Raw genomic sequence first — 24,381 nt, forward strand, 5'->3', positions numbered from 1 at the left:
GAAGGCGACTCTTTTCACTAAGCTCCATCATCTTGTTGCAATCTCAACAATCCCTCTCGACAAGATATGGATTATCAGCAACCCCTATCCTGCCTCGGTGGTACTCGAATTTGCTCCTGGTGAGAGCCTTCGTCAGAATATCAGCATCTTGATCCTCCGTTGGAATGTACAAAAGTAACATGATCCTCCGCTGCACACAATCTCTAATATGATGGTACCTAATGTCAATATGTTTAGATCTATCATGAAATACAGGATTAGCTGAGAGTTTAATGCAACTCTGGTTATCACAGTAAATCACAGTAGGATCCAAATGAGAACCGAACAAACCAACCAGGATCTTCCTCATCCATATAGCCTCGCATGCAGCCAAACTTGTTGCCATATACTCGACCTCCGCTGAACTGAGTGCCACGGATCTCTGCTTCCTGCTGTACCAAGAAACTGCTGTCGATCCGATACTGAAGACCCCTCCTGATGTGCTCTTTCTGTCCGTTGGGCTCCCTACCCAATCTGCATCCGTGAAGCCACATAGCTTCACCTCATCCTCCTGTTTGTACCACAAACCATATCCCGATGTGCCTCTCAAGTAGCGCAATACATGCTTGCCCGCCTTCCATAAGAGCTTGGTAGGCTTAACCATAGCTTGTGAAAGCTGGTTAACTGCATAGCATATATCAGGTCGTGTATTGACCAAATACATCAGCGACCCCACCAACTGTCGATAAACAGTGGCATCCGCTTCTTCTCCCGAAGTGGCATCCTCCTTCCTCCAACCTCCAGGAAGAGGAGTATCAATAGGCTTGCAGTCATGCATGTTGAACTTCTCCAGTATCTCCCGAGCATACTTGCCCTAAGAAACAAACAGTCCACCACTGCACTGCCATATTTCCAATCCTAGGAAATAGTGAAGGAGGCCCAAGTCCTTCATCTCAAACTCTATAGCAAGATCCTTCTTGCATGACAGTATCAACAGCTCATCACCCGTTAGAATCAAATCATCAACATACAGTACAATGATAAGCAACTTACCCTCCACCACAATCTGGTATAGGTTAGGATCCGCCTCGCTCTTGGAGAATCCAAGTCCTGTGAAATAGCTGTCTATCCGTGTGTACCAAGCACGTGGTGCTTGCTTCAACCCATACAGCGCTCTCTTGAGCCTGCACACATGCGACTCGCTGCTGAAGACCTCAAAGCCTTCAGGCTGCTCAATGTACACCTCCTCCTCAATGACTCCATTGAGGAATGCAGTCTTCACATCCATCTGATGAATGTGCCATCCCATCTGCGCTGAGAGAGCAAGAATCGTCCGTATGGAAGAATACCTTGCGACAGGTGCAAAGGTCTCCTCATAATCAATCCCCTCTATCTGTGAAAAGCCTCGGGCAGCAAATCTTGCCTTGTACTTCTCCACACTCCCGTCAGTTGCCTGCTTGACCTTGTAGATCCATCTCGAACCCACCACTGATTTCCCTTCCGGTCTAGGAACAATCTCCCATGCACTGTTTTTGACAATAGAATCATACTCTTCCACCATGGCATCTACCCATGTTGGATCCTCCACAGCTTCCTCGAAAGAGGATGGCTCAGTCACAACACACTTGCTCATAAGAGCCATGTATCCAGTGTACCGATCAGGTGACTTTCTCTGCCTGCGTTGGGCTGTAGGTGGTCCTACAACTTTCTCTGCATCTTGAGCCAGTCGCTCAACTTCTGTCAAGCGCTTTCGCCCTCTGATGGTTGGCGCTGCATGAGTGGTCTCTTCCACTCCATGAACTTCATCCTGTGGCTGATCCATGTCTTGAAGCTCATCCTTAGGAACTAATAGCTCCTCATCTGCATGCAAGTGTAGCTTCCTCTCAAGCGAACACTTCATGGCTTTCTCCTCCTGAAATTTTATATCCCATCGCACAACAATTTTACCACTGTCTGGCAAATACACACGATAGTTGTGGGGTGTATCAGTGTACCCCACAAATATCCCAACCTCTGTGGTCGGCTCCAACTTCTTTCTGGCATCCTTCGTCACATGCATGTAAATGTTAGCACCAAAAATCCTCAAATGAGAAAGATCGGGCTTCTTACCAGAATAAGCCTCCTCGGGTGTACTCATGCCAAGTATCCTATGAGGACAACGGTTCTGCACATAAACTGCTGTATTACATGCTTCCACCCACAAGTGAAGGGGTAGGCCCTGATCATGCAACATTGCCCGTGCAGCACCCACGATCGTTCTGTTCTTCCGCTCAGCTACCCCATTCTGCTGTGGGTTATGGGGAGCTATGAGCTCTCTACGAATCCCTTTTGCCTTGCAGAAATCCTTGAACTCGTCCGAGATGTCTTCACCACCATTATCACTCCTAAGAGCCTTCACCTTCTTCCCCAACTCCTTCTCGACCAGTGCTTTGAATTCACAAAACTTTGAATATGTCTCGCTCTTCTTCTGCATGAAGAAGATCCAGCACTTACGAGAGAAATCATCAACAAAAATCACATAATACCTGTGTTTTGTTGTCGAAGCAACTGAGAAAGGTCCACACGCGTCTGTGTGAATTCTCTCAAGGATCGTCGTGGTGCGACTATCCTTCTCGTGAAAGGTGGCTTTCACAAACTTCCCCAAAGTACACCCCTTGTACTGATCTGACTGCGCAAGTGTGCCTTTAGGAAGCCCTGTAGTGATCTGCTGCAGTATCTTCAAGGCTCCATGGTGAAGGTGACCCAATCTCCTGTGCCACAACTCGCCATCATCCCGGCTCACCAATCCTTCTGCCTTGCCCGCCATTGTTGCGCATCCATCTACATGCAACTGATAAAGGTTCCTCACTCGAACCCCTATCTTCCGGGTCTCACCAGTTGTCTTGATGCGCAGGAAAGCCTTTCCCTCGCTGAAAACAACATCATACCCCTTGTCTTCTAACATCGCCACTGAGATAAGATTCTTCTTCATGGTATCAAAGCAAGCTAGATAATTGTAGAAAAAATTTCTACATGGTATCAGAGCTGTTGATCATCAGATCTACTATTCAGGAAGTGTTTACATTCTATTTCTTCAGGCAGAGTCTGTAATCAGGCCAGGTAGCCTCTAGATTCATCCTTCCTTTGGAAGGTGAGATATCCAGTGAATGCCCATACAATCAATCTCTGTATGAGAAATATTGTGTTCTCACGAATCTTAGATCTGAGGTGGTTGAGTTGGTTGCTAGTGGAATTCGAATTTGCAGCAGTGTTTTCTTGGTGAAAACGCAACAATGTCTTTCAACGGATTGCGATTGGAGTATGCTCTTGAGGGCAGCTCAAACTATATTGCATGGAAGGACAGGATGGAGGCAGTATTGGATGATAACGGACTGAAAGAGTTCATAGATACGGATATCCCAAAGCCTACTGATGCTACTCAAGCTGATGCTTGGCAAAAGAAGACCGCAAAATGTCGAAGGATTTTGTTGGAGGGCGTGAAGGATCACATTGTGTCCAGCCTCCATGGAAAGGCTACTCCATATTTGATGTGGAAATCATTAACAGAATTATTCCAAAGCAAGAGCGATCAGAGGAAGCTGGCGCTCAAAGATAAACTCAGAAACATCAAATGCGAGAAGGGTGACAGTATTCCCAAGTATCTCACGAAGTTCACTCAGTGTCGAGATGAGCTGGGAAGTGTGGGGGTTACTGTCGATGATGAGGACTTGGTGAGCTTGGCTCTCCTTGGTCTTCTGAAGAGTTGGCATTCCTATCAGGACTCTGTCAATGGTCGGGAGAAATTGCCAGGATGGGAAAGACTGTGGTCAGATCATGTGCAGGAGGAGATCAGGCGGAGTACCAAGGACGGATCTTCGTCAAAGGGAGCTGATGAAGAGAATTGTGCTTTGGCTGCCAAAGCAAAGAAAGGGAAGAGCAAGAAAGCTTCTCAGTCTGGTGCGAAAGGCAAGAAGCAGGATATGTCCAAGGTGAAGTGTTTTCAATGTCACCAGCACGGACACTATGCCACAAATTGTCCGTAGAAGAAGAAGAACAAGCAAGCTGCTGGATCTGCAGGGGGAGAGGCCTTAGCTTCTCAGTTTGAGCTTGATTTTTCATTGATCGCATGCTTGGTTTCAAGTGTGATGGGATCCGTGTGGTTCTTGGACAGTGGTGCGTCTTTTCACATGACGGGAGATAAATATTTGTTCTCTGATCTGGAGGACAAAGATCTTGGAGTGCACATCGAGATGGGCGATGATGGTAGATACAGTGCGACCGGTATCGGTACCATTTCCTTTGAGAGGGAGTCTGGTAAACCCTTCGTATTGAAGGAAGTCATGCATGTTCCAACTCAACTGACTCATAAGAAAAGCGTATTTCCTTCTGACAGCTGCATGTGCCACCTCTGTAGCTCAAACTGAAGTGCTCCAAGAGAATAAGATCAAGTTTATAGTCCAAATATTATTATGAGACAATAATATTTGACTTTTCTATTTTTGACAACCAGTCTAAAAATAGACTTTGATCACTCACACTTTGATCAAAAATAGAAGTCCATCTATTTTTCCCAACTTGACCAATCATCCATAAACAGTAACCTGCAATCCATAGACATGATCCATATGTCTAAAAATAGACATAGTCTAAAAATAGACTTGCGCCAAATATAGCCTGCGGGCCCACTTAGTGAAGGCGACTCTTTTCACTAAGCTCCATCATCTTGTTGCAATCTCAACATAGGGTTAGGTCTAGAGTTTGGATTGGAGTATGGGCCATGGTATGGATTAGGATACAGTTTAGGGTATGGATTAGGGTTAGTGTATGGTTTAGGATAAGGTATAAGGTATGGATTAGGGTAACGTTTCATAGGTATCTAGGACCATAAACGAGGATGATCGATGGTGCATTCAGAATAAATTACAGTTGTTGTTGTTTTTGTTCATGTAATTAAATTTGTAGGTGAGAAAACCCTAGAAAAGAGGCTCCAAAGGTGATACCATATCATCACTGGGTTGTCACTCCTAGAGATAACCTTTGGGTTGATTGGAGACTAGTGCATAGGACATCTTAATTAGTGTTGCCAAATTTATCTTAAATACTTACAACACCATAGTTTGTATCAAGCAATTCAAATAATATTTATTCAGAACCATTCATAAAGATACAATGTATGAACCAACATACACACATGAATACACAGGAAATAATCCTTGACTAGTGGTGGCCAAATCAGATTGAGAGTTTGCAACAAATTAGTTGTTAAGACATATGTAATAGTAGAAGATAGTAGAGGAGAAATCCATCATACAAAGTTTAAACCTTAAGAATTCTATATCTATTGATTTGGAGAGAAGTTGGAGTAAGGAAATTCTTATGGAATTCTAAGATACATGGAGCACTTTTTAAAAACTTTGTCTCCACATCAATACATGCATTTTTCATCAATAACTTGTTCTAAATGAATCTGCATCTAATGAGAAATTTATCTAGCAGCGACGTGACATGAAAACTGGGAGGAATATTTAACATATATGAAAATACAGAGGGAGATGAACATACTACAATCCAATAAGTTGGAATCACTAGAAATATTGTATTAATCTTATGAGAAATGTGCATACATCAAGATTCATAACACCACCTTCATGAAAACAGGAAAGGCCTTTTCCAAGAGTTCTTACCAAAAATTCTGAACCTTCTTTAAGTGTTTCTTCCCTCCTTTTATAAGGAGAGGGAGAGCTTGAAAAATAGTTAAAAAAATATCTTAACCGGGTTCTAGCTATCTGATCAACTAGCTGTCTCGGCATGTGAAGGCTCTGTCGCCCAAATCATTGCAACAAATTTGATTCTTTTCTTTAAAATACAAAAATTATAGAATAACAAAACATGGGAAAACTGAATGATGATTATAGCAAAATATCTCCACACCACTTCTTGTGATGGCCTCTAATCAAGCCACGTCTCTGCCACAATGTGCCTCTTCCGTTACTTAGCTGGTTCCCCTGTCAGTTTTTTCCTTAACTGCTTGAATTCTCCATTTTCCAGAGATGGGAGCGATCCCTTGTGATCTCCTTAGAGGTGCGCTGTAACATAGATGTTGTCTCATCCATATTTTAACACTTATGTGTTACACTAACGGAGCAAAATATGCCCTGTAATATCGCCATAACACCAGTTCATAGCTTTGACTTATCATAATTTTTTCTTAAAAGACATTACAAAAACAATGAGTTTCGATGTCTTTGGCCCCTTTTGTTTAGCTTATTTATGCATTTCTCATCATAGGATTGAGTGTTGTGACTAGATTCTTAGCCTTAAGGCCCTAGGGAATTTTGTTCCTGCTAGGGGCCATTTTTCTTTTGTAAAGTGCTTTACGCCGCTTGGTTCTTTAAACTCCTCTTGACCATGCACTAGCCAAATATCAAAGCCCCTCTCATCAGAGGTTTCCAGTCGGGGAAATAACTTTGGAGTTGCAATATTCCCACTTCACTGATATGCGATCTCAGATATGACCTCATCACTTCCACATGTCACCTCATGAGTGGTGACATGTGTCGCCCAGATTTTCCCCCTTAGGACCCCTCAAAATGCTAAAACTACTTGCCACATGTCCTTCCACACCGCTATGTCATGCTAATTTTAGATGCCACTATAGCCTTATCGAAACCAATCATATGCCACCATGTCTCATGCTAGAGGAGAGAGAAAAGGCCCCACCCACCTTTGGTTTTGCAATGAAATCCTTTGTTAATCCTTATCGGTGCTCCCTGATGGTTTTTAACATTATTGGAACTTTACCCATGTTGCAAATTTTAAAAGGTTGTCACATTCAAAAGTTATGATTCTCTGATTGTCAATGTTTTGATGTTGTGATATTACAATGTGCTGATCTCCTCCAAGCTCTGATACGACCTGCTTTGCTGCATTGGACCCCCAAAGTGCAGGACCTCCAATATGCGATTGTCGATATGCCTGATGTACGATCACTGATATTCTCATTCTTTGAAGTTGCGATTTTTGATCTCGATGTCACTGGACCTCCTATATGTGATCACCGATATTATGGACCTTCCTAAGGCTTCAATCTTTGAAACTTCAACATACCATATCTTTTGATCAGGAGTCCATTTTTTTACTTCTATATATCGTTGGAAAGCTTGTTCAGAGCACTTTCTATTGGAGATGGTCTGATGTAGGTGATGAGTCATTATGTAGATTGGAATATGAATAAAATATTATTTGCTCTTTTGCATTCTTTTGACATCATTTGGCACCATTCGAACAATTTTGTAGTAAGTGATAACATTGGCTCCAATTGGGGACAGTGCCTTGCTAGCAAGGTGCTGAGAACCTGCAGACTAGTAGCCTTCTATCCATTGGGCATGGAGTCATTTTATTCAAGTATATAAAAACAAAAACAAAAACATAAATAAATGAAAGTATTATTGATATTTTACAGTGGCTCACCGGTATGTACAATGGGTGAGAAATGGACCTCTTAGTGTTGGAAGTAAATCTTGAGGAATTGCCCATTTACAAGCAACTCAAGCATTTCACCCTCTAAGTTTTCCAGCAAGAAATTATTGTTTCCATTTGCCTCAGTAATTTTGAAGGGTCCAAACCATAAGGGATCAAATTTTCCATGTTTCCCTTTGTATTCTCTTCTCACATCCCACCTCAAACTAGATCTCCTGGCTGGAGACGTCTGTCTTTAGCCTTCTTATCGAACAAAGATTTCATTTTCTACTACTAGTTGATTAATCTATGGTTTACTTGCGTTTTGTTCTCTTGGAGCTCCACTACTTGATTTATCCTTCGAGTCAGGGATTTTGGTTCTTCTTCCATATCTTGTAATATACTGGCAACCGACATAGTGATTTGTATAGGGAATATAGTTTCTTTTCCATAGACAAATTCGAAAGGAGATTTACCCATGGATATTTTATGAGTGACCCTGTTAGCCCATAGGGAAAATTTTAGTTGGAAGTCCCAATTTCTCTAGCTTCCACACGCTTAGGATCAATCTTCATCCCCTCCTATAGTATTATATGCCCCAACAACTTACCTTTTCTCATAGCAAACTGAGATTTCTTTGGATTTAGAGACAACCCATACTTCCTGCATTTCTCAAAAGTGAGTTTCAAATGTTCAATATGCTCTTCATCTATTTTAGAAAAAATTGTGATATTATCCAAGTAGACCACTATGAATTTATCCTGTTCTCCCACGAATGCTATATCCATGACCCTTTGGAAGGTGGCTCCTACATTTATAAGGACAAATGGCATTCTTTCATACATGAAGGTCCCCTAGGGTGTAGTGAATGTAGTTTTATTTTGATCATCGAGATGCACTGCTACCTGATTATAGCCTGAAAAAGCATCCATCATGGACATCTGAGTTGAGCCAACTACCTTCTATAATAAATAATCCATTTTTGGCAATGGGTAGTTGTCTTTTAACAAAGTTTTTGAGGTTTCTGAAATCCACACACAACCTTATCTCTCCATTCTTTTTCCTGACAGGAACTAGGTTTTCCACACACTCTGACTACCTCAAGGGTACAATGATCTTGGCCTGAAGTAACTTCCTTACTTCCTTCTTAATGGATGGGAGTAAAAGGGGATTGATCTGTCTAAGTTTCTTCTTACAAGGCTTCATTCCATTCTTTAAGGGAATCTTATGTTGAATAAAATATGTATAAAAAGTCTTTAAATCATCATATGACCAAGAAAATAAATCTTTGTAGGATTTAAAGAGATTTAAGTACCTTTGTTTATATTAATGGGGGATCCATTTTGACAAATTAATCATTTGGGGTTTGTTCTCTGAGCCAATGTTGCAATCCTCCACCTATTCATCAACTCTCTCTACAACAGGTTTTGAGGCCACGTCATTGGATTTGAATAATCTCTTCAGAGGAACTAGGCCATGGGGATTGGTGTTTCCCTTTTAGCTATAGAAATCTATGCCCTGTGAGCTTCCTCCCAAGCGATTGGTTGTTCCTCTGTCACTTCTTATTTTTCTTGGTCGACCATAGAATTCAAGAATTCCCCAATGATTTCCATAAAACGCTTGACTTTTTCATCATCTTCGAACACTTGTTAGTGTTTCACATTATCATGCACTGAGGGTCTGTATCTAACTTCAACTTAATATCTAAGAAGTGGATTTTGCGATGGCTTAAAATTACTGGCAGCTACAGCCAAGGAATCCACCATTCGATTTCCTTCCCTCATTAAAATATAGGAAGAAGTTGTCCGTTAAATCCCAAACCTCATTTATGTAAGCCCTTAGCTTGGGGTTCTTAGTTTGACCTTGGTTCCTAATTTTCTTTACCACCAGTTTCGAGTTTCCAAACACAGTCAGGAATTCAATGTTCAAATTCCTTATTACTTGCAGGGCTAGTAGTAATGCCATCCTTATAGCGCCAAAAAGATGTTGTAGCTTTTTCTATACCCCATCACACAATTGCTTTAGAAGATATAGAAGCCTCCTAGAGATAGCCTCTGGGTTGATAGGAGACCAGCTCATAGGGCATCCGAGAGGAGTGGTTTTGAAGATTATTTAAGGGCTTTCTACTACACTCCATATCTCAAGTAATTGGAAAAGGGATAATTTAGGGGGTTGCTTCAATAGTCCTTCATCAAGGTAAACTTAAGAAAACACATAGATCTAAATACTTAGGGGGTAAATATGGCTAATCTCAAAGAGAAATGTCTTGGTTCTGGTGGCCAACACACAACAATAGGAAACTTAAAATTGTTGTTGTAGTATAGGTGAACATGAGGAAGGAAAGGAGAGAAATCAACGCAAAGGGCCAGACACAACAAAAAATCCTAAGCAACAATATACAACAGAAATCTGGAAGGATATGGTGGATGGCGAACATGGAGCTGCAGAGCCTGTCTGAAAAGGGTTAGGGATTTTTTCAGCTGAGTGACATGACTGCACCCTACCCAACCTACCTACCCTAGTTGTCGTTGTCTGCTTCCTCCAGCTATCTTCACTGTGGCAGTTCCCGTAACTTGTCGAAGACATACACAATATCGCAGCTACCCCATCCTCCACCCTGATTACTGCATACTCACCAACTTCCAACATTCTATCGCAGTGACGGTTACGATGGTCCTGGAGGTAGCTGGCGGAGAACATCTCATAACAGGCATGGAGCTAGACCTAGTAGACTATTTGGAGGACCCATTGGAGAATGTTAATATCTGGAAAACTCCTCGCTCCGTCGTAGATAATCTCCTTCCTTTCTGCTATGATCTATCAGCTACCATTGTGGGTCTACCCTCGATCTCGGGACCTTCTTGCTCCACTGTGACCTTCTCTGAGCCTCGTCCGATTTTTCCAGTTCCACCCTCACCACTGCAGTCACCCTTTGCTGCTAATTTTGCATCTTCCTGCTTCCACCGTAACCTTGAGGCTACAAACTCACAAACCCCCCTTTCCTCCCATCTTGCCAGATCTATAAGCAACCCCCTGGGTCACCTTATCTTGGCTTTGGGTAACCAACAAGCTACAGTACCTAAGGCATATCCATTTGGTAGCTACGCGGCTATACCTCCACTCTTAGAGCCAATTCCAGTGGCCGACCATCACTGTCATGAAAACCCTTCTTCAAACCCTAACTAGCAAGAGGATCGTTTAGATGCCCCCGAAGAAGCGACGCGACCAATCAAAAGGAGAAAGTGTTTCAAAGCCAGAGGCAAAGACATAATACTCAGACTCGGGGAGGATATACAGTGGGGCGATACCATGGACATGGCGGACCGTGTGTTGGTTGGAAGGATACGCGGCTGAAGCTACACAGTGGCCAGGCTCAAGATGTGGACCTCTGAGGTATGGGGATAGCACCTGGCAGACCTTCGGACTCTTGATATTTCGTAGCTGATCATGAGTCTAACGGTTCTATTGAAGAAGTTAATGCGGTGTAAGCCACTTGTAGCTGATCAGGAGTTGAAGAATTAATATCAAACCACTTGTAGATGTTCAGAAGTCTAACAGTCTCATTACAATTCGAACTAAGCCATTTGTAGCATGTCTTTCTATAAAAAGTCATGATAGATTTGGATTAGGCCACCTGTAACAAGATTTTCTCTTAAAAAGTTATGTTTTTTTTCTACAAATATCGGTTAAATAAGACCGAGAAGCAGTTAGAAGTTAAGGAAGGATTACAAGCTTTTTGTTACAAGACTCTGTTCAGACTTCGTTTTGTTGATAATACAAACTTTATTTTGCCAATGGTGGTTTAAAAGTGCATCTTTATTTAGCTGTTATCTAGCCACATTAGTTGCAAAGGGCCCCTACACTGAAGGAGGCTTTTACTTGTTGTTTTCATTTTAATTTCTACTACTCTGTTTTCTACAAGTCCATTTTCTCTAGTTTTGTTTCATTTCAGTTTTGTAACCAATAGTGTAAGGGTAAAAATCACAATTGTGCAAGTCTTATTCTTCTGAGATATTATGTGAGAAATGGTTGAATGAACAATGAAGACATGAGAATACACAGTTGTTTTAGCTTCTTACTGTTTTGATTACTCATTTTAGCATAGAACTGTCAATTAGCTGTATTAATAGATGTTCTCAAAACCATTTCAAAATGATGACAATTCTAACTTAATTGGTTGAATATCTAATGCATGCAGTGATTGAGTTTACTCAGCATATTGTTAGTTTTACAAACTGTCATCTTTTCTTTTATGTTTTCAGGTCATTACTTAGTTGCATCACTTGACATTCCAAAAGATCATTTCAAGGAGATTGATTCTATCATGTTCCAAAATTGAATGGTTGAATGGCTAATGAATGCAATTATTGAATTACCCTCTGCATTAGTATTACTTTTGGTTTTAAGAATTAGATCCATGGATTAGAACTAAATGGTAGATTAGGACTAATTGGTAAATTAGGACTAAAAGGTAGATTAAGACTAAATGATAGATAAGCTAGATACTTTGTTTTTCTGATTAGACCTTAACTAGTCAAAAAATGATTCTTGGTCCATTTCTTTAGGAGTTTAGACTAACTTAGGAACCTATACTTTCCTTGAAAACTCATTAGATCCCTGAAAATTTCTCATAGACTATATATTCTTAGACACTAGTGAACAGAAACCCCCAAAACAAACATAAAAATACAAAACAACGAAGTAAGAGAAAAGTTAACTAAGCACATGTAGTGCATCACACTTCATAAGTCTACAAACCTCAGTTGATAATTAATGTAAGCAATTTAGGACACTAAATTGACTAAACAAATTTTACACCTCTCCCTTAGGAGGGCACTCAGGATTTCTAAAAACCTACCACATGGTTAAGAAGGAATTTTTTTGGGATGGCCTTAAATTGGATATTCAAAAGTTTGTGGCGGAATGTTTGGTTTGCCAACAAAATAAAGTTGAGACAATTAAGACCCCAAGACTATTACAACCTTTATCCATTCCAAGCCAACATTGGGAGGAGGTTTCAATGGATTTTATCATAGGTTTACCCAAGTCCGAAGGAAAGAGTGTTATCATGGTGGTAGTTGACAGACTTACCAAGTATGAGCACTTTTGTGCATTACCTCATCCATTTAAATCCAATAGAGTTTCTATTGCATTTATGGAAACAATTCAAAAGCTACATGGAAACCCAAAGATTATTGTAAGTGACAGAGATCCCATTTTCACTGGGAATTTTTGAATAGAATTATTTTCTTGTCTTGGTACTCAGTTAGCTCATAGCTCATCTTATCATCCTCAATATGATTGGCAAACTACGATAGTAAACAAATTTTTGGAAGGATATCTTCATTGCTTTGTATCTAATAAATAGACATAATGGGTCAAATGGTTGCCTCTAGCTGAATGGTGGTATAACACTTCCTTCCATACTGCAACAAAAATGACCCCATTTATGGCACTTTATGGATATCATCCACCACCCATCACATCATATTTAAGAGAAAATTCTAAGGTTCAAGCAATGGAAGACCACATCAAGCATCAACAACAAGTTCTCCAACTCTTAAAGGATAACCTCACCTTGGCGCAGAATAGAATGAAACAGTAGGTAGATCAACATTGCAATGAAAGAAGTTTTGATGTAGTTGATTGGGTATTCCTACGGCTACAACCATATAAACAAATGTCCCTCAAGCAAGTTAATAAGGATAATAAATTATCACCAAAGTATTATGGTTCATACAAGGTGTTGCAAAAGATAGGTACTATGGCATACAAATTGGAGCTTCCTGCAGCTTCCCGAGTGCACCCAGTTTTCCATGTTTCATGCTTAAACAAGGTTATAGGTGACAAGCTTCCAATTCAAACAATATTGCTAGAACTTGATGAGGAAGGAAAAATCATATTGGAACCTGAAGCAGTCAAAGAAACAAGAACTCGACAGCTACGAAATCGATCAATTTCAGAGTATCTCATCAAGTGGAAGAACTTACCCATTGAAGATTCCACATGGGAGGATGAGAATTTTATACAGAAGCATCCAGAACTACTCAAGCATTGAGGACAACACTTTTTTGAAGGAGAGGGGCATGTTAGGTCCCTATAATACTAGTGATTCCCCCATTACTATTGTCGTTGTATCCCTTATTGTTATTGTTGTGCCCCTATTGTCCGCATATTGTTATTATTATGCCCCATATAATTCCTCTTATTGTTATTTTTGTGCCTTTATATTATTATTGTTAGGCCGTCTTGGTTATATTGTGACCCCTTAGACTCCTATATATAGAAAGGAGGTTTTTTCATTGGAATCATCCAAGAATTGTTCATTTGTGTAATGTAAAGGAGGTTGTCCCCTAGAAGAGGCTGAATTCTAAGACGTTGATCTATCTTTTCTATCTTTTTGTGAGTTGGTTTCATAACAATGTTTCTGCTCAAAATTTGAGCAAACCCATCGGGAGATAAGTTGAAAATATGAGTTGAAAAAATAGTTTTTATTTTTTTATTTTTTCCATCTAAAATTTGATGATGTAATCTAATCTTATTTTATTATTTCCACTATTATTTTATAATTTCCTTAGGAGACCCATTTTAGACCTCAAAATTCTTCTAATGTGATATGTGGATTTCATTGTATATACATATGTCATGCTAAACTGGATTGATTGTTTATATGAGATAACCTCCCCTGAACTTTAGTAAGTTATGTTGGATTATGTTTATATTTGGTTTATCTAACATGGTGTGTTTGCAGGAAGAATACCATAGATGAAAAGTAGAATGGTGGAATATAGCTCACTTGACTCTCCTTATAGATCAAATCAGCAACAAAGAGATGATTACTCTCGTGACATAGAAGATACCTTGAGATGTTTAAAGGCAATAAATCAGAAGTTGCAAAGTAGATAATGACAAGATCATTTAGTCATAAAAAAGTATCTTTAGAGCACAGGAAAAGAAAGTAGAGGTTAATGCAGTGATCGTTCATAGCTTATCATATTTGTAGAGACAAGGAAAACCATGAATTGGTTATGTACATGAGGAAATGTCTGTAGAAATTCCTATAGATTCACAAGCTCATGCAATGTATTAAAGCAAGAGACAAGAAGCTACTTCTACTATCAACCAGCGGAAGCCAATAGATCGATGAAAACAATAATCGACAAGAGGAAGATAATCAAATACACATAACACAATAAGTATCTAGGGAAAGCCACAACTCAAAACCCCACTATCTGTATTGCATATATCAGAAATCCAAGATGATAATACAATGCTTGTTCTCTCAAGAACAATCCCAGCACTCAGTAAAATCAATCTCCAACTCACAAGCAAACTCTTGGCCAAAACTTAGCCAATTCTACAGCTCTCCAAGTCCCTATTTCCTTGTGCAATTCCTATGGCTGATCAACCCATATTAATGGGAGGCTAGTGCATCCAAAACTGTGCAATCCCTTCAAGGTTCAGTTCCTGATTGCATGCATGATCTATACAACTCAGTAAATCATACAATTGATAGTACATTGTCCCTGTACTCTATTCTTAACTAGGTCTTTCTCATAATCGGCGTGCATGAGTTTCTGATGAGGGCATATTCAGTTAACTGGAGTAGCACTACTTAATGCATTAGTGCTCCAACTGACTGTTAACTCATTATTATTTCCTCAAATAGTTTGGAACTAATTTAACTGGACTTAACTCAGTAAATTGTTAACTAATTACAACTCATATTTAACTCATCCTAAAACCCTATAAAATAGGGATAACATATACATGACTTCAAAAAGACTTCCAACTCAAACTTCCTAAGCTAATTAAGTTAGTTAAACTTAATTAACTATTTACAAGTTGCTATGAGAATAGAATTCGATTTTAATTCTCAATTTAATTCAAGGACAAATTAATCTAGAATTTCATGTTGCCATTTCTCAACACTCCCTCTCAACAAGAAAGGGATTATCAGCTACCCCAATCCCATCTCTATGAAACTCGAATTTACATCTTGACAATGCCTTTGTCAAAATGTTAGCATCTTGCTCCTTCGTGGGAATGTGCTCTAACAACATAATCCGCCTTAATACACAATCTTTGAGATGACAATATCAGATATCAATATGCTTGGACCGATCATGAAAAACTAGATTTTTAGAGAGTTTGATACAACTCTGATTATCATAGTAAATCACAGTTGGATCCATGCGCTGATCAAACAAACCAACCAAGATCTTCCTCATCTAGATGGCCTCACACACTTCTTAACTCGCAACCATGTACTTTGCCTCTGCCAAACTGAGTTCAATCGATCTCTGTTTCCTATTGTACCAAGAAACAACCACTGACCCAATACTGAAGGTTCGTCCTGATGTTCTCTTCTTGTGAGAAGGACTCCCTTCACAATATGCATTAGTGAAGCCTTGAAGCTTCACTCCCTCTATCTATCTATACCATAATCCATATTGAGAAGTGCCCCTGAGGTATCTCAACACATGCTTTGCCGCCTTCCAATACAGCTTGGTATGCCTAACCATTGCTTAACTAAGCTAGTTAACTGCATAACACATATCTGGTCGTGTGTTCACCAAGTACATGAGTGAACCCACAAGCTTCTTATAAACAATAGCTTCCACTACTTCCCTTGAAGTAGCATTCTCCTTCCTCCAGTTACCTTCAGGAGGAGTCTCCATGGGTTTGTTTCTCTCCATGTGGAATCTCCTGAGTATCTCGTTGGAATACTTTCCTTAAGACACAAACAACTCCCCATCTCCCTGCCATACCTCCATGCCAAGAAAGTAATGCATGAGCCCCATGTCCTTCATCTCATATTCTCTTGCAAGGTCCTCCTTACAAGATTTGAGTAGCTAATCATCTCTTGTCAGTATGAGATCATCAACATAAATGACAATGATCAACAGTTTACCTCCCACCACTATGTGGTACAGGTTTGCATCTGCTCCACTCTTCGTGAATCCCAACTTGGTGAAGTAGCTATCTATCATGGTGTACCAAGCATGGGGTGCTTGCTTTAACCCATACAATTCTCTCTTGAGTCGGCACACATGCGACTCACGGTCAGAGGTTTCAAAACCTTTAGGTTGCTATATGTACACCCCTTCCTCAATCATGCCACTAAGAAAGGTTGTCTTCATATCCATTTGATGGATCTTCCAACCCATCTTTGATGATAGTTCCAATATAGATTAGATTGAAGAGTACCTTGCAACATGAGAAAAGGTCACATCATAGTCAATCCCTTCTACTTTTGAAAAGCCACGGGCCACAAATCTAGGCTTATGCTTCTCCACACTATCATCTGCATCTTTCTTTACCTTGTGAAGCCAACGGGAGCTCACCACTAATTTTTCCTCAGGTCTCGGGACCACATGCCAAACACTATTACAAAATATGGAGTCATACTCCTCCACCATGGCATGAACCCAAACCAATTATTGCACTGCTTCCTTAAAGGAATATGGCTCTATCACAACACATTTTCCCATAAGATCCATGTATCTAGTGTACCTCTCAGGTGACCTACTCTGTCTACGTTGAGAAGTGGGTGCTCTCACATTCTCCCATGCATCATCCAACAATTTGTCATCCTCTCTGGTGCATTTTCTTCCCTCTTTGGAAGACTCTACCTGATTGGATGTCTCCACTCCTGAATCATATGAATGTTGCTGATCCACATCAATCTGAGGCTCCTCAACCTTGGGAGCTAAAAGCTCCTCATCTGCATGTAGCTCAAGCTCTCTCTCAAGGGAAACCTGCATGGCCTTCTCATCATTGAATCTGACATCCCTGCGAATGACTGTCATACGATTGATCGACATGTACACCCAATAATTGTGAGGTGTATCAGTGTACCCCACAAATATCCACAACTTTGTTGTTGTCTCAAGCTTCTTCCATGCATCTTTGGTCACATGGAAATATACCAATGACCCAAAAATCCTGAAGTGACCAACATCTTGCCTCTTACTGGAATAAGCTTCCTTTGGTGTCTTCATCTCAAGTATCCAATGTGGGATATGGTTCTAAACATAAACCACTGTGTTGCATGCCTCAGCCCACAAGTGTAGTGGTATGCCTTGATCATGTAACATTGCCCTCGCTTCCCTTACTATTCTTTTGTTCCTCCTCTCGACCAACCCATTCTGCTAAGGGTTATGGGGTGTCGTCAACTCCCATTTAATCCCTTCCGCTACACAAAAGTTATTAAATTCATTTGAGACATACTCACTGTCATTATCACTCCATAGAGATTTAACCTTCTTTCCCGACTCTTTCTCAACCAATGCTTTAAAATCTCAAAACTTTGTGAAATTTTGATCCCTTTTCTGCATGAAAAATATCCAACATTTACAAGAATAATCATCAAAAAATATAACATAATACATGTGTTTGGTTGTGGATGTTGTCAAGAATGGTCCACACACATCTGAATGGACTCTCTCTAGAATAGAATCTTCTCAATTGTCTCTATCTCCAAAGGAAGACTTGGTGTATTTTACCAAAGTACACCCCTTGCATGTATCAACTTGCTCAAGCGTACCTTTTGGAAGACTGGTTGAGATTTGCTGCAATATCTTCAAAGCCCCATGATGCAAGTGGCCCAATCACTTGTGCCACAACTCGCCAATGTCTTGGCTCTACACCCTTTCTACTTTTGAGCTCAAAGAAGAACACTCCTCTTCCTCCAACTTATAGAGATTATTCACATGAATCCCTATCTTCTTTACTTGACCCATGGCTATGTGTCAAAGGAACGCCTTTCCTTTCGAGTCGAGCACATCATAGCCTCTATCCTCAAGCATGGCAAAGGACACCAATTTCTTCTTCAGCCTAGGCACATACATAACATTCTTCAAGGTGAGTTGATCCCCATGCTCCCTCTGAAAAGTAACCATGCCAAATCTAGTAACACTATACTTCCCATCATCACCCATCTCGATATGCATCTGGAGATCTTTCTCCTCCAGGTCACTAAATAAATCTATGTCACCATTCATGTGGAATGAAGCTCCACTGTCTAAGTACCATACGCTTCCCATAATTGATGACACTATGCAGGCAATGAGGGAAAATTCCAATTTTAATTGAGAGGCCAAAGCCTGACGCGCCACTCCTCCTGAGGACTTCTTCTTGGACATCTTGAGTGGAAAATTTGTAGCAAAATGGCCCAACTCATGACAATGAAGCCAAGATAAGAATCTAATTTGGAATGGGAAGATTTCCCTTTTCCCTTCTTTGCCTTAATTGCTAAGGCACAAGTCTCTTCATTGTCAGTCTTTGATGAAGATACATCCCTGGTGTTCCTCCTGATCTCCTTTTGCATCAAATCCAACCACAGTCGTTCCTAATATGGTAGCTTATTCTGACCATTGACAGAGTCCTCATAACTATGCCAACTCTTTGGGAGTCCAAGAAGAGAAAGACTCACCATATCTTCTTTGACGACCATGATTCCAAAACTTCCAAGTTCATCACGACATTGAGTGAACTTGGTCAAGTATTTTGAAATATTCTTTCCTTTCTCCATTTTTATTTTTTGAAGTTTGTCCTTCAGTGCCAATTTCCTTTGTCACTGTTGTTCCGATACAAGTCCGTCAATGTTATCCACATAGCATGAAAAGTTTCCTTCATGGGGACTCGAGAAAATGTGGTCTCGAACTCCCTCAAGGATTATCCGTCTTGCCTTTGCCACACACTTCTTCTATTTGACCAAATTTTGTGCATCTGATGTTGTTGGCTTGGGGACTTCTTGATCAATGAATTCCTTCAAGCCATTATCTTCTAGCGCAACCTCCATCCTATCCCTCCAGGCTATAAAATTTAAGCTGCCTACCAAGGCATACTAGAGCCGCAAACTGTAGAATGTTATCTACCGATCTTGAAGTATGAAATGCAAATTCAAATTTCACCTATAAACCTGAAATCAAAACTTAGAAATCTCCTCTAGTATATTGTTCTTAGCTTCGATACCATGTAGAAATTTCTACAAATCTATCTCTAATACCATGTAGAAAATCATGTAGATTCACAAGCTCATGCAATGTACTAAAGCAAGAGACAAGAAACTACTTCTACTATCAACCAGTGGAAGCCAATAGATCGATGAAAATAATAATCAACAAGAGGAAGATAATCAAATACACATAACACAATAAGTATATGGGGAAATCCACAGCTCAAAACCCCACTATCTGTATTGCATATATCAAAAATCCAAGATGATAATATAATGCTTGTTCTCTCAAGAACAATCCCAGAACTCAGTAAAATCAATCTCCAACTCACAAGCAAACTCTTGGCCAACACTTAGCCAATTTTGTAGCTCTCCAATTCCCTATTTCCTTGCGCAATTCCTATGGAAAATCAGCCCATATTAATGGGAGGCTAGTTCATCCAAAATTGTGCAATCCCTTCAAGATCCATTTCCTGATTGCATGCATGATCTATACAACTCAGTAAATCATACAACTGATAGTACACTATCCCTACACTCTAGTCTCAACTGGGTCTTTCTTAGAATCGACATGCATGAGTTTCTGATGAGGGAATCTTTAGTTAACTGGAGTAGCACTAGTTAATGCATTAGTGCACCAACTGACTGTTAACTCACTATTAGTTCCTCAAATAGTTTGGAACTAATTTAATTGGACTTAACTCAGTAAACTGAGTTAACTAATTACAACTCATACTTAACTCATCTTGGACCCCTATAAAATAGGGAGAACACATACATGACTTCAGAAAGAATTCCAAATCTAAATTCCTAATCTAATTAAGTTAATTAAACTTAATTAACTATTTACAAGTTGCTATGAGAATAGAATTCGATTTTAATTCTCAGTGTAATTCAAGGACAAATTAAACTGGAATTTCTTGTTGCCATTTATCAACAAGGACAAATGGGGGATATGGTAGCAGGTCTCATGGAGGACACGGGTCAAACAGGGATGACACAATCAGAGGTGGTAGATGGTTGGATACACCTAACATGAGAGTTAATGGTTATGGGTTTTATTTTAGTCCTAAATCAGAGAGACAACATGGTCATCACTTTTATCATCCTTATAGGAGGAGTGAGAAGCAATACCTTCCAAATGATTTCAATCAAGCCAAGCCTCCTACCTTTGATGAAAGTTGAAGAAACTAGAAGATGAAAAAGCATGACTACTTGGGATGAAGAAGTTCTCTGAGATGCATGATTATACAGAGAATAGGAAAGCTAGGATAACCATTTTCAATATCAAAGGGAAAGAAAACATCTAGTGGGAAGATGTGAAGTGTGTCAGAGACATCAAGATATAGGAGTTGAGTTGGCATGAGTTTAAGAGAATTTTCAAAAAGAAGTATTTCTCAGAGAGATACTATGAGGGTAAGGCTAAGGTATTCTACGAATTGAAGATGGGATCTATGATAGATGAAAAGTATATGACTATGTTTTTGGAGCTATTGGGGTATGTACCATATATTAAGCATGAGAAGACAAAGATTCAAATATTCATTAATCGATTACCATTATAATTTAAGGATCAGATTGGGTATGATGAACCTCAGACATTGGAGGAAGTAATTGGGAAATTGAAGCATTGTTATGAGCAGTCTAAGCATAAGTCAAAACCTAAGCAGGGTTGTAAAGGTAATTACAAGACTAAAGGAAAGTGGGATAAGAAGTGAGGAATACCTCAGAATGTAGGTAACAAGGAGAATGCAACGTCGTACAAGAAGTTCAATGCAATTAACAGAGGACAGGGATTTCAGTCTAAGGAGAAGAATAAGGGTGATGGCAAGAAGTATTTGTAGTGTTCGACTTGTGGAATGGATCATCGCAGGAGAGATTTTCCATAGCATCACAGTGGCAGACCTCAAATTTACAATGCTCAGGAGGCTAAAATAGTTGGGGATGTTGGACATGGTATTTTTGGTATTTATGCAGCATTGGATAATAGGCATGATGATCATCAGAAATCTATTATCAAGATGGAAGGTAAGCTTTGTGATCAAGTTGTTTCTATCTTGATTGACCCTACATCTAACTATAGTTATATCAGTCCTAACCTAGTGGATAAATGTTTCTTGAAGAAACAAGTGCATGTAGAGTCTTGGTTGGTGTAGTTAGCTATAGGTACTAAGAAAAGAGTTCATCATTGGGTGAGATATTTTGCATTTGAACTGAATGGTATGTTTACATTAGGGCATCTAAATGTTCTCCCATTGGGATCATACAATATTCTTTTGGGTATGTGTTGTTTGTACATTCACATGACTAAGGTAGATTGATATGATAAGACTATTGAGTGTCCAAATGACAATGGAGAGAGAAGAATCTTGTAGGGTAAGAAGAAGCCTACATCAGTGAGAATGGTTACAACTATGCAGGAAAAGTGCAATAGTAGGAAAGAATGTGTATTATTTGCAGTTCATATTTCCATTGAAAAATGGAAGGATGTTGAGGATGCATAAGTCTTGAAGAGGTATCCAATTTTGCAGAAGTTTAATGATTTATTTCAAGTAGATATTTTAGAGTTACTGCCTCATAGGCAAGTGGAATTTTCTATTGAGTTGACGCTAGGAGAAGCACCAACATCAAAGACACCATACAAGATGAGCACTCGAGAGTTGGTGGATTTGAAGTTGCAGCTTAAGGAAATGCTCAGTAAGGGATACATTAAGCCATGTTTGTCACCTTGGGGTGCACCAGTATTGTTTATGAGGAAGAAGGATGTTACTCTTAGGTTGTGCATTGATTACATTCAGTTGAACAAGGTGACGATCAAGAACATATATCCTTTGCCGTGATTGACGACTTGTTTGATCAATTGAAGGAAGCAACAATGTTCTCAAACATTAACTTGAGATCAAGATATCATCAGGTACACATCAAAGAAGAGGACACCTACAAAACCACATTCTGTACCAGGTATGGGCATTATGAGTTTGTAGTAGTTCCTTTGGTCTTACTAATGCTCCAACTACTTTCATGTGTTTGATGAATAGTGTGTTTTTTCCTTATCTGGATAAGTTTTTGATATTATTCATTGATGACATATTGATATATTCTATGAATGAGGAAGAACATGCAGAACACCTAGCAGTGGTGTTAAAATAGTTGAGAGAACATTAGTTTTATGCAAAGATTAGTGAGTGCAGTTTCTTTCAGACATAATTTCATTACTTAGGACATGTTGTTTCCAAGGAAGGTATAATAGTGGACCCAAAAAAGATTAGAGATATCATGGACTGGGAAACTCCTAGGAATGTGGATGAGGTCATATCATTTATGGGACTAGTAGTTTACTACAGGCGGTTCATCAAGAACTTCTCATGGATTGCCTATCCTATTACATCTTTGCATTGAAAAAGAAATAATTTTGAATGGACTAAGGAGTGTGATCCGGATTTAAACAGGAACACAACAAATTATAGAGATAACCATAAACACAAATTTGCAGCAGAAATAATGCTTCATTTCATTAATGTAAAATACTGAAATATACTTACAAACACAAATGGAAATAAACCAGCTAGGGCGATGGTAGCTTATCTCTAAGAAGAGATGTGGCGGCTACATGCATCTGAACTATGTTATAATGAGGCTCTAAGGCCTATTTATTGTTGAGAAACAATGGAAAACCATAAACATCCAAAAACCTAACCCTAGAATATGAAACACCAAATTGTGGGCCCCGTTTGGGTAAATTGGTACATCAACTTCTTGGGGTCGTAACTTTGGCATACGATCTCCGTTTGACACGCACAATATCTCGTTAGAAAGATCTATCCAAGAACTACAACTTTGTGAAGAGTAACATCAGTTAATGGTCCCATTTTGCTCCCATTTTTCCCAAAAAATGTCGTTTAGGGCCTCAAAATGGCTCTGAAGTTTAGGACCCGAAAAACTGCTAAAAATAGTAAACTATGCTACAATTAAGGAAACTGAAAAAGCTGAAAGAAACAATGGTGGGGGTCCAAGTGGACTTGGCGGGTGGCCACCAATATCCACCTAGATCATTTCTCCCCCTTAGGAAGCAATGGCCCCCATTGTGTTGAGTTCCTCCATGAGATGAGGAAACTTCTGCTGAACTTGGTCCCTGGTGAGCCACTTGCCTTGGTGAAGGAGTTGGCCTACTTTGACAACTTGATACAATTTTATATTTTGCTAGTGAGTGTGCTTGATCTGTGTTTCCAGTAATGGTGGGAAGCATGGTTGAGGGCGTTCCGCATTAAACACTCGGTGCAAGCGAAGGAATGGAGGAATGTTGTGCTCCAAAGCATTGTTTCCCACAGCCTTGGTAATGTTGTAAGGACCATGCCAGAGTGGTCTAAGCTTCTGATGGGCTCTTGTAAGGCATTATTTCTACAGATGCAAACAAACTTTGTCACCCACTTGAAACTTGTGTGGTACCGCTGTGGGTGAGGAGAAGTTGTTCTTGTGTTCTTTCATGGTCGTATCCCTTTGCTGCAGCTGCTGCATGGAGGAACCCTTCACAAAGGTCATGGATGTGGCAATGATATTCCCCTTACTTTGGGAGCGAAGTAGACAAAAAATAAATTTCCTAGTCTGTGAGATGATCTTACTGCATTTCTTTGCAGAGATCAAAGAGGTGGCAGTATATGCGGCTACCTCCGGTATCCTGTATAATGAATTACACACAAAAATAATGATAACACCAAGCCTTAACTCATACACAGCATGTTGCCTCCACAAGTATGGCTGGCCTAATAATACATCACATACATCCAAAGGTGAAACATCACAAAATACCTCGTATGTGAAGGGTTTGATGCTATAGGGTAGGCAGCACTGTTGGCGAACTCGAAGATCTTGTCCTTGGTGAAGCCACCCGATACTGTACAGCTACAGGTGTGGTGTAGTCGGTAGGCCCAACCGCTTCACGACCTCTACTGAAATGAGGTTCTTTTCGCTCCCATTGTCAACAATGAATTGCAGCAGTGAACCCT

The sequence above is a fragment of the Pinus tabuliformis genome, chromosome 1_1, assembly GCF_031772625.1.
Source record: "Pinus tabuliformis cultivar Carrire ecotype Pingquan chromosome 1_1, CPIR1, whole genome shotgun sequence".
NCBI lineage: Eukaryota > Viridiplantae > Streptophyta > Pinopsida > Pinales > Pinaceae > Pinus > Pinus tabuliformis.